Source organism: Brienomyrus brachyistius, chromosome 5 (genome assembly GCF_023856365.1).
Source record: "Brienomyrus brachyistius isolate T26 chromosome 5, BBRACH_0.4, whole genome shotgun sequence".
NCBI lineage: Eukaryota > Metazoa > Chordata > Actinopteri > Osteoglossiformes > Mormyridae > Brienomyrus > Brienomyrus brachyistius.
The window spans coordinates 31,205,895-31,217,630 of NC_064537.1; positions in this window are offsets into that span (position 1 = coordinate 31,205,895).

An 11,736-nucleotide genomic window follows, 5' to 3' on the forward strand; every position below is an offset into this window, starting at 1 on the left:
CAAGAATAATAATGAGGCACATAAATTTAATTGTAGGCCTCTTGGACCAGCTTTGCGCCATTTGTTCCATTCAATGTGTACGTCAATCTATTGAATATTTTCCATTTAATTAATTATCCATGCCACTACAATTATGGATTACACTACTGTAGTAGTCTAACGAAAAGAAAAGTCGTTAAACCACTTATCCGGTACACGGGGACAGTGCCACCCCTGGAAGCACACTACATGGAATCACAGAAGCTACAGGCACCTGAACACACAATTAAATGAAAAGTTGAGGGCATTCGCTTCCGTGGAATTGTACTAAAGCACATTTCATAAAACTATTATGCGTAAGATAAGAGGCCAAGGAAAGAAATCAAAGACAGTTTGCATGAGATTGATTCAGATGCACGGGGATTGCACACAGTATCCTCACAAAGGCGCCATTACTCATAAGCATTATGATGAGTACTTACAGTATATCTGCACTGCCTTTATAGCACACACTTCATTTTACTACACAATTTTACACTGAGCTACCAGAATAATCTCAAACACATTTCTTAATACTCTTGATGAATGTCTATAAGAGTGGGATCTAATCTAAAATATCCAGTCTGGTAGAGTTACAGCTTGCATGACGAAAATACCGATCGGGGAACTTTCTGCGTAAATAAAAAAGCTGTGAGTAAAAACATTTCAAAAACATATTCTTATATTAGAATTATTTTGTCAAATTTGAGATGACCCCTTTTTGTAGCAAAACATCTTTGTTGTATTCTGTCTTACCTGTAGACAACAATCAATATTTGAAAAGATTATGGAAATGGTTCCTTCATTTTTACATAATTGTCCCTGCATTATTTTATTTTGTTTTTGTTAGACTACTACAGTAGTGTAATTCATAATTGGAGTGGCATGGATACTTAATTCAATGGAAAATATTCATTTAGTATTTGTCAATAGATTGGCATTTGTTTTCACTATAGACAAAGATTTTTTCATTGTCTGTTTGTCATTTTCAGTCAGATGACAAAAAAAAGAATATCTTATATTTCTGCCAGCTTATCCAAAATGGTTTATAGTTTCCTTCAAAGCTAGCCTAAAAGTTATATGCCAGAATTTATTTTCTGCCTTAAGCTGTTCAGAAGGTATAATAATATAAGTGGATTCCTTAACCATTGTTATTTTGTCTGTTTGATTGAGTAATATGATTAAAAAGTAAAATCAATCAATAAATAAAATACTAAAACAGATCAAGAACGCTTGTGGCCTATGGGGTAAAAAAACATCCATTCTTCTATTAAGATAATCTTCTGAAAGTTTAGCAATGATGGACAGTTCTTTAGCTTCCTTAATCTGAAGCTTCACTTGCCAGTAGTTACCTTGCATGTCTATGCATGGCAAAAATAAGAATCAAAGAGCGTATCAGTCTTGTCTTTGAGCTTTGAGGCGAACCTGATTGTTGGTCACGACCAGCTGTGATTGTCAGCTGGATACATGTGCACAGTGCAGGGAAATACATCCTGAAACACTGGTCATAATGCAGGGTTTGTTCTCCTTTAAAACATCACAGCAGAGGTGAAGCCAGTGTACTTCGTCCACTAACCTACAACACCATCAAATGGTGAAATCGCTCAAAGAGGAATTTAATAATAATTTATGCAGACCAATTGAGATGGCTCAGTAACAAATGCATGCTTGTGGGTGTTTTTACTGAAGCGATCGGTGTTCGTGACGCTGCTATGAATCACAGGTAGCCTGCACAAGTATATTTTTTGCATAAACTATCATCCCGGTGAAATGAGAATGGAAGGTGATTCACTCCATCCCACTCAGCTTGGATGCACTCTGGAGCATCACAGTTTGACGCAAACATTTTGCCTAATGAGGTTTCATCGATTAATTTAGTATATCCCTGTAAATCCAAGGTGACACTTGACAAGTCTCATGCCATTTTGCACCACCCAGAAAGGGCAATAAACCCCCCTAGATGTGAAGCTTCGACACCTGTTTGTTCAGGACTGGCCAACCCACCTGGCCTGCTATGAAAACGCAAGGCTGGGAATTCTTGCGCTTCGCCATTTTTCACGGCTGATTTTTGCCTGCTTTCACCATTCTTAGGATGTAATCAGAGCAGCTTTGTCATGCCTTAGGCTCCCGCCGTAACCAGGCTCACCTGGTGTCAAATACCCTGTCATATTTCTGTATCATGGTCCCGGTTCCTTCATGCTGTGCCTCCTCTGGGTGGAACAGAACGTGATGTATTTGTGGCAGTGAAACAAAATATAACTGAATATACTGAAATCAGTTAGACACCTTAATTGTGAAACTCTTCTTCCTGCAATTGCTGATACCCTTTCAACAACAAAAAAAATGTAGCAGTACACACACAGCCTTTATTTGATTCTTCAAATCGATTTCATTTCATTCTTGAAGTGGGAATTACTCCATTATTGTAATTTTGTTGAGGCAATACCAAATATAATTTTATATGGGTAATTCTGAATACATCTGGTATTCACACATCTGGTGTTTAATTATTGTAAATCATGTGGTAAGTAGAAGTGCCAATGTTATGCCATTTTTGGCAAAAACAATAAAGTAAGTGTACTTTGCATGGTAATTATAAGCACAGAATATCATTGTCTTTCTTACATTAATTACCATATTCAAAGGCTTCGACGTTTTTTTGTCCTTGAAGGAATCTCATGCCATTGCATACTGTACAAGTTTGTTTTTCTATATTTATCATTTCTATCATGTAGTAATGACTCTTAGTTTTTACTGAAAATGTCCTTATGTGGTATAGTCTGGAAAACCTTTTGACCCGTAAGCTCCTGCAAACCATCATCTAATAACAATGCAGTCCTCAGCTATTTTAATGATCCCCCATTGGAGGATTGGTTGTGGGCGGTGACATTTTTGGCAGCTGCATTATATAGCTGCATTACAGCGGTACCTGTTATTCTGAAGTGAGGACGTGGGTTTCATGATTACAGCTGTCCAAGGGAGGGAGGAAGCAACGGTCTTCAGGCTCCTGCTATAATCATCAAAGCCATATGCAAACATTCAGGTTAAAAACATTTCCAGAGAATCCATTAATAGGCCCAGAAATGAAAGTGACTACAGAAATCTACTAATCACTTTAATAAACATTATAGGTTAATCTGTCAGCATGTAAGCTGGTAGGCTAAGCAGTGCCCTTTAATGTGGTCACATTGACTTGGTTAGCTGGCTGGAGTGAGATTTTCAATTCAACACATGCACACACATTTACATGTATGTAACAGGTGTATGATGTAGCTAATTTGCAAATTTTAGGTTTCGGATGGAATAATAAAGATTCACCGTAAGATGAGTGTCATTTCAAATACGTGAACGTTGGCAACCCTGCATTGATTTGAAAGTGATTTGTTGTTTTCATATCAGCTAGTCAAGTCTGGCACTAGTAGATGGTAATGACTGTCATTCTTTCTCCAGGGGGGACGGTGAGCATCACCATGTAACACCAGGATGGCTGGAGGTAATGGGGATGTATGTGAGATCATGAGGTTAGACAGATTCAAAACACACATATAATGAGGTTAAATGCCATCTTGGGATCTGCATGTGTTTTTTTTTTTTTCTGCCCACCACCACCCCCCCTCTTCGGAGGACAACTTTATTTTAAATTGAAGTTACAGTATGAAGATATTCAATTCCTGCATGTGGTTTCTGAGTACAGGTGTAAACAACTCTCAGTGTTATGCAATTATTGGGAAATATGCAAAGGTGAAATGAATGTGTGTATACAATATACAAAAAAATCATTTGACGGGGGATACCTGAAACATGATTATTTTTGAACCCTCAACAAAAATAAGCTCAAACCCCAGCAAGCCACGTTTCTGAGCCAGTGCTTGAAGGATGGCTAATTGATGGCGAACAAGTGATACGTGAAGCTTTTTCGCAGCAGACAATTGGCTGAACTTTGAGAGCTTGGCCTCTCTGCTGCCATCAGGTGGTGAAATTGAATCAGGCCATTTAATATTTAAAAATCCATACATTTTCGGTAACCAATTGTCCTGTTCAGGGTTTCAGGGGATCCAGAGCCTATGGGCACAAAGCAAGGAAGAACCCAGGATGGGGTGCCAGTCTGTTGAAGGCACACTCACACACACAATTTGGTGTCTCCAGTCAACCTGCATTTGAATTGTGGAGGGGAGAGTGAAGTACCTGGAGGAAAGCCTACAACAACATGGGGGGAAACATACAAACTCCACACATGGCAGAGACTAGGACCCTGATCCCAGAGGTCTGAGGCAACAGTGCTGACCACTGCACCACCATGCCGCCCCCATTTTCCAACCACACATCCTTATCAGGGTCACAGAGGGATTTGGTTTCTCTGCCTGGCAGCTTAGAGCACAAGGAAGGGACACACCCTGGGCAGGATGACAGTTCATTCCAGGGTATGCTCCCATTCATACAAAACGGGGAATTTAGAGATGTCAGTTAGCCTAATTGCTAGTCCTTAGACTGCAAGAGGAAACCAGAGAATCCACAGTAATTCACACAATACAGGAATGACGTACAAACTTCACACAACAGCACAAAGATTCAAAACGCCAGAGGTGGATGTTTGAGGCAACAGTGCTACATGTATTAAAGTAATGATCAAATGAATATTGTCATGTATATTTTCTCCCTATAAGAATAATAATCTTAAAATAAGTTTCCTTAATGGAAAAATTATTCCACATAATGAGAATGCCTTTCAAAGAGTAGCACTTTACCCCGCTCAGACAATCCCTGATCTGGGATCAGTGTTTGAAAAGAGTTCTCAATGCAAGCTATGTTTTCGGTTAGCTTTTTGGTAACACTGCTTAATGCAATTATAGATACTTTCATAATGCATTATAATGCGTTCATAAAGTATTACAAACATGGCTATAACTATTTATAAAAAGGCATAACACGTTATACTCATGTTTATTGTGCATCATGAATGCTTTATAAAACATCTATAATACACTATAAATACCTTCATAATGCATTATAATGGCTTATACAGACCATTATAATGCATTATGAAGGTATTTATAGTACATTATTATAACTGCTTTAAGAAAAGTGTTACCAGCATTTTTCCTTATGAGTCAGAATGAAGTGAAAGAAGAAAGGAGACAGGAGAGCACAGAAATAGGCAGCAGTGTGAAAGCTACACTCTCTACCCACCCTTCCTGATCTCCCTTGTTTGGAGATGAGCGGCGTGTAGGTGTACAGGCCAGAGCAGACGTGGGACCTGATCAGACCCATTGTTCCACCAAGGTCACTGTGTCGGGGGCATCTGGCCTCCCTCAGTCTGAAGGGCTGGAAATCAAAGCCCTGTCTATTTATGGCTATTGTCACTGAAGACTGCGCAGTCCGTCCTGCACTGCAGAACTGGGTGTCTCTGAATGTCTCCGAATTAAACTCCATTCTCAGGTCAAGCTCCGATGTTTTTGACCTGCACTAGTAAATGAGCGCTTACACAGCAAAAAAGACTCAATATATTTATAAATCCTTCACAGCTAATAAACGCTGGACTTGACATGGCAGCTCTGCTATGGAGGTGATCCAGCGGATATGGAAATGATTTATACCCTCATCCTAAATGTACCTGCTAGGCCACACATTACCATTGAAAATGACCAGACATTACTGCCTCATATTCTTCATTATGAAGAATCAGACTACAGTTGCGTTCTGTATATATTTTCTAGTGAAATCCATCCATCCATTTTCCAAATTGCTTATCCTACTGGGTCGCGGGGGGTCCGGAGCCTATCCTGGAAGCAATGGGCATGAGGCAGGGAACAACCCAGGATGGGGGGCCAGCCCATCGCAGGGCACACTCACACACCATTCACTCACACATGCACACCCGTGGGCAATTTAGCAACTCCAATTAGCCTCAGCATGTCTTTGGACTGTGGGGGGAAACCGGAGTACCAGGAGGAAACCCCACGATGACATGGGGAGAACATGCAAACTCCACACACATGTGACCCAGGTGGAGACTCGAACCTGGGTCCCAGAGGTGTGAGGCAACAGTGCTAACCACTGCACCACCATGCCACCCCCCTAGTGAAATCTTCTAAACTTTCAAAAAACATCATGGGACAATGGCGTGACATTGATTATCTTTTTGTGATTTTCATATGTTTCTGAAGTGCTTACTCTATTATATTCTAATGTGGCACATATGTAATCTGGTCGTTTTTAAGTTCATTCAGGCCAAACTTCTTAAGTCAGCTTCCCACACATGCTATCAACCTCTCATGTGCACTGCCAAACTCTCCATCACGCACTGTCAAACTCTGTCATACATAGTGTTGCTCTTTTACTTTCACTTTGAACCTCTTTCACATTCCATCGTGCCCCATATGTACTTATGTAAATACCTCTAACTCTGCATGGAGTGATAGTTTGAACACAAGACAGTGTGATGCGGCCAGAGAGTTTGTCAGTGTGTGACTGAGAATATAATAGATTGCCTGAGAGCTTGCTGGAAACTGAAACCAATTGATTATTCTGATCAGATTATGGCCTGTCTGTCTAAATTTGCAGCAGTTGATTTACTCGTGACATTTTCACATAACAAAAATCTGCCTTCATTTCGTCTGTAGCATTTCTCAGCTGTCTAACATTTTTCTCTTCATTTTTATTTTCCTAGTTCAGAGTTTGTTTCTGGACAAGAATGGAAATGAGGATATCATCTGTTTCTTTGATGATGCCTTGCAATGTGTCCAGGACATTGAGAGTGGGACAGGCAGCTCAGGACCTGAGAGCTCAGGCCTGGGGAAACTCAGGACACTTACTGACCAATCAAGGTCTTCCTTCCTTTGCATTGTTCATCAGTATGAGGAGGTAGGGAACAGGGAAAGCGTTAGTGCATCGGCAGCACTTTGCATCTGCTTTTGTTCCTTATTTAATGACTTTAAACCCATAGTATGAAATTTCATGTCAGCAAATTTCTCGCTTTGCAACCCTTGAGATGACCTGAGGAAAGATGACCTCGCACTTGGGGATCGGCAGATGGACACTCCGCAGGCACCTTGAAATCCCTCCGCAAATGTATACGACATCGTCCAATAATGCACTGAATGCAGTGATTACTTAGAACACCAAAAATCTCCTTGACCCAAGCGGACGGCCCGTTTAAATGTTTAAAACATTTAAATCCATAATGAACTATGATGGGTTTTACGGCCACGTTCATGGTGTCCAACCCTCAGACCAAGGAATGCTTCATTAAGGTGTTTTGTAGCCTTCTTTTGACGGGCACATGGATGCAGGAGCAGCCCCCCCCCCCAGTACAGGGTATCTGACTGCTAACTAACTAGCTCACATCCCACATCACGGGAAAACTAGATAAATATTTAAACTAGTGTAAATAATTGTAATGTCATGGAATGCAAGCAGAAGTATTTCCCTTCTTCTTTTCTTGCTCTTTTGTGCCGCTAATCAAGTGGCGCCCAGACCGTCGCCCATGTTGCCTATAGGGTGGGCAGACCTGCCTGGATGGGAGCTAGAAACTTCTGAGATGGATAGTTGCATTTCTTAGCTGTGTTAATGGTTCAAGCTGGACAATCAACCTATTGCACTAGGTTGTCTTAACAACAACAGAGCTTCTAGTATCTTGCAACTCTTTCATGATGGTGTAGAAAATTTTGGCTGGGCTGAGACCACATTGTGGAGGATATGGGGGGGTGGCTGCTATATGCAGGAGAGAAGCCAACTAAACCGACCGTGTCATCACTGGTTGCAGTGTTCATAATTATAGATTATGGGCTGAACCAAATCGAGCAGTAACATTTCACTTCAGCAACCTTTACACCTTTATAGAAAACCACAGTATCCTGGATTCAACCAATAAGCTTTTACTTGCAATACGTTTACTTGTCAGGAGTTCATAGAACTGCTGCAGAATTCAGAAATCAATAAAATTATGTCTTATTCACACAAGGAGGGCAGGCCCCCTTTCAATTGTGGCAATTCTTAATGTCAGTAGATAACTCTGGCATTGATGAAGATTAATTGAGTTCAATCAATACGCCAACTTCACGTTGACAATAACTATTGCATATATTTATTCAATTTTTTTTCAAAAACTCCAAAACAAGATCTTCTGAAGCCCTTTTAAGTCTAGAGAAGGCTCAGATCATTCAAATAAAACAAAACTGCTGTTTGCATTAAATCTAGAAAAAACATCATTTGCTTTAAATATGTTCTAATGCTAACAGGGTTTGGTGGTTGGTGGCTGCACAGACACGAAAGCTTGGTGCTGCAAGCGTTTGACTACAGAGAACCACGTGCACGTCAATTACATCATAAGCGTTTGTGAATGTCCACATATGCGAAAGTAGCAACAGACCTTAAGTCAATATGTCCTGTACATATATAGTCATGAGCAAAAATATTGGTGGATAAAGAATCTCAATCAACTTCCAAACAAATTCAAGCTGACCTGCAGGCACAGGGTACAGCAGTGTCAGCTCGTACTGTTCGTCGCCATCTGATTGAAAAGGGACACTATGGCAGGAGACCAGGACCCCCCCCCCCCACTGCTGACACATAAACATAAAAAAGACAGATTGGAGTTTGCTAAAACTTACCTGTGGAAGCCACAATACCTCTGGGAGAGCATCTGCTGGACAGATGATACAAAATTAGATCTTTTGGGTAAAGCACATCATTCTACTGTTTACCAAAAACAAAAAAGAAGCCTTCAATGAAAAGATTACGGTCCCTACAGTCAAACATGGAGGAGGTTCGCTGATGTTTTGGGGTTGCTATGCTGTTTCAGGCACTGGCAATCTTGACTGTTTGCATGGTATTATGAAATCTGAAGACTACCAAAGAATTCTGTTGTGTAATGTAGGGCCCAGTTGTGAAAAAGCTGGGTCTCAGCCGGAGGTCATGGGCCTTACAGCAGGACAATGACCCAAAGCAAACTTCAAAAAGCACCCATAAATGGTTTAAGACAAAGAGCTGGAGAGTTCTGAAGTGGCCAGCAATGAGTTCAGATCTAAATCCCATAGAGCACCAGTGGAGAGATCTAAGAACAGTTAGAAGAAGGGACCCTTCAAATCTGAGAGCCCTGGAGCAGCTGGCAAAGGAAGAGTGGTCCAAAATTCTAGTAGAGATGTAAAAGACACATTGTTTGTTACAGAAAGTGATTTAAAATCAGTTGTTTCTTCCAAAGGGTGGAATACCAAGTATTAAGTTGAGGGTGCCAATAATTTTGTCCAAACCATTTTTGACATTTTGTGTGGAATGTCTGATTTGTTTGTGTCTTCCAAGAGAACAAGAGAAATAAATATGACAATACCAAAGTATTTGTAATTACAACAGTCTTCTGGGAGAAGTGTTGCTTTTCTGACATAAATGTAGGGGTGTTGATATTTTTGGCCATGAATGTACCCTTGGTAGATGGAGTGGGCAATTACAACTAAAGCACTCATGAGCTACAAAATTTGTGTGGAAGAACTGCATTTAAATGAACCATTAAATGAATACATCTCAAAATATTAGGGCAATTAGATGACAAGCAATTAGGCAAGCCTCCAGGGCCAATAATAGAATCTTACTCATTTACATCACTAAAAGCCATAGTCTGTTTTTTCTATCCTTATACTCTATGAAATCTTGAAGAAATATGCATACTGTATACAGCTTCTTGCTGTTAACATAGGTCTTGGCCAAGTGCCGGAAGCTTGTGGCTGGACGATGCCTCTATTCAGGAAATCGATTGAGGGCTGAGAGGAGAAGTCTGCTTGTTAAATGGCGTTAATCCCAGGATTCCCCAAAGCTTAGTCAGTCCTCCACCCTCCCATGCTGGAATGCTGTTAATCAGTGTCAGCTTTCAACGCATATCATCCCCCAGAAACTTGTAGGGAAGTTGGGGCTGTTGACTTTCAACACATCCCTGTGTAACTGGATCCTGGACTTCCTGACTGAGAGACCTCAGACGGTCCACATGGGCAATAACATCTCCAGCACCCCACCCCCCCCCCCCCCCCCCCCTCCAGTCCACTTCTATTCACCCTGCTGACTCATGACTGTACTGCTAAGCACAAGTGAAACAGCATCATAAAGTTTGCTGATGACATGACAGTGGTGGCTCTCATCAGCAACAGTGATGAGTCAGAATTCAGGCTGGAGTTGGAGTGGCTGGCAGACTGGTGCAAGGTCAACAATCTCCATCTGAGGACTAAATAAAACAGGCAACATAACTTAAGGAACATTTTGTCCACATCCCACTGCACATGAAGGAAACTGCAGTGGAGAAAGTGAAGATCAGCAAATTACCTGGAGTCCGCTCTGTGGAAAAAACGTCACCTGGACTCTTGACACCTTAATCCCAGCCAAGAAGCACCGTCTCCACTTCCTGCGGAGATTGTCTTACACCCCCCATCCTCACCGAATTTTATAGGGACACCATAGAGAGCTTCATCATGGTCAGACTTGGGAACTGCGTAGTCTCACACTGCAGATCCCTGCAGTGGATAGCGCTTATGATAGGAAAAATCATCAGAACATATGAACACCCAAGCCTGCTCTGACAGGTTCAGATCCCCTTGTCTTGATCTGTTCTAAGTTTTTGGACTTTTTGCAATTATTTTGAATCACTCCTTTCTTGTTATTTCTGGTCAGTATTTCACACCAGGGTCCTGGGGGAACATCGAGACACTATATACTTGCATATGGACGCTATGAAAATAAAGCCCCTGAACTTAAAGATTTAATATATGGTACATCCTATAAGCTCTGTTTATATTTGAGATCCAGTAGTTAAGCCAGTATAGACAGTCTCTGTACAGGAGCCACAGGAAGAATGAGGCCAGTGGAGGTTATGGCAGGTGGTTCTGGAGTCGTAAGGGAGGGTAAAGGAATGGATGGGGTGTTCCCATGGGGTGGGGTGGCTGGCTGCTGGCTATTACAGTGTTCTGGAGCATTTGATCCATATGTACACCTATACTGAGCAGTGCAAAGTCAGGGCTCCAGTCCAGAATGGTGTCCAGTACGTTTACAGCAGGGCTTCACATTTGTAAACTATGGACCAGTTTCCCTTTGGACCTGAAACTGTGTACCTCCACCCACGGTTTATTGTAATCCTCCCGCTCTCCCATGGCTGGCTATTTACTGAATGGCGAAATGGCCCAGTATGTATATAAACTGCTTTCGTCAGAGTCTGAACTCTGTCTGACATTGATTATGCAGAAGTTTCTGCAGGATTTCAGAATCTGCCTAATTCCAGGACTTTTTTTTTGCGTCTCTGCAAGAGTGTCTTTCTGGTATTTTTACAGTTGTATATGATTGTGTGTAGGAAAGTATGGCAGGGTGTGTGACTGCATGAAGTTTGAATTTCAGTCTATACAGCCTCTCAAACGTTGTAATTAATTAAATGCACCGTGACCGCCGTGGCAGCAGGGGCCGTGTGCTGCCACCAGGTGTCACCCTTGTCACAGTTCCTGCCTGCTCTTCACTTACAGGAGCTGGCGTCTAGAGTGATGCATGTATCGAACATGTTTCTGATACACGAAGCAGATATACATTTCTTAGCTTTCGAAACGGCACATTTATCCAGCCTTGGTAGTTTTTGTTACATGTACCTTATTTTGTAATTGCAGCAAGTATCATTCTATCATAAATAAATCATACATTTTTTGAGGGAAAAGCTTTAAAAGCGTTGTACTGACTTTAACAACAGTGTTGTGTAAA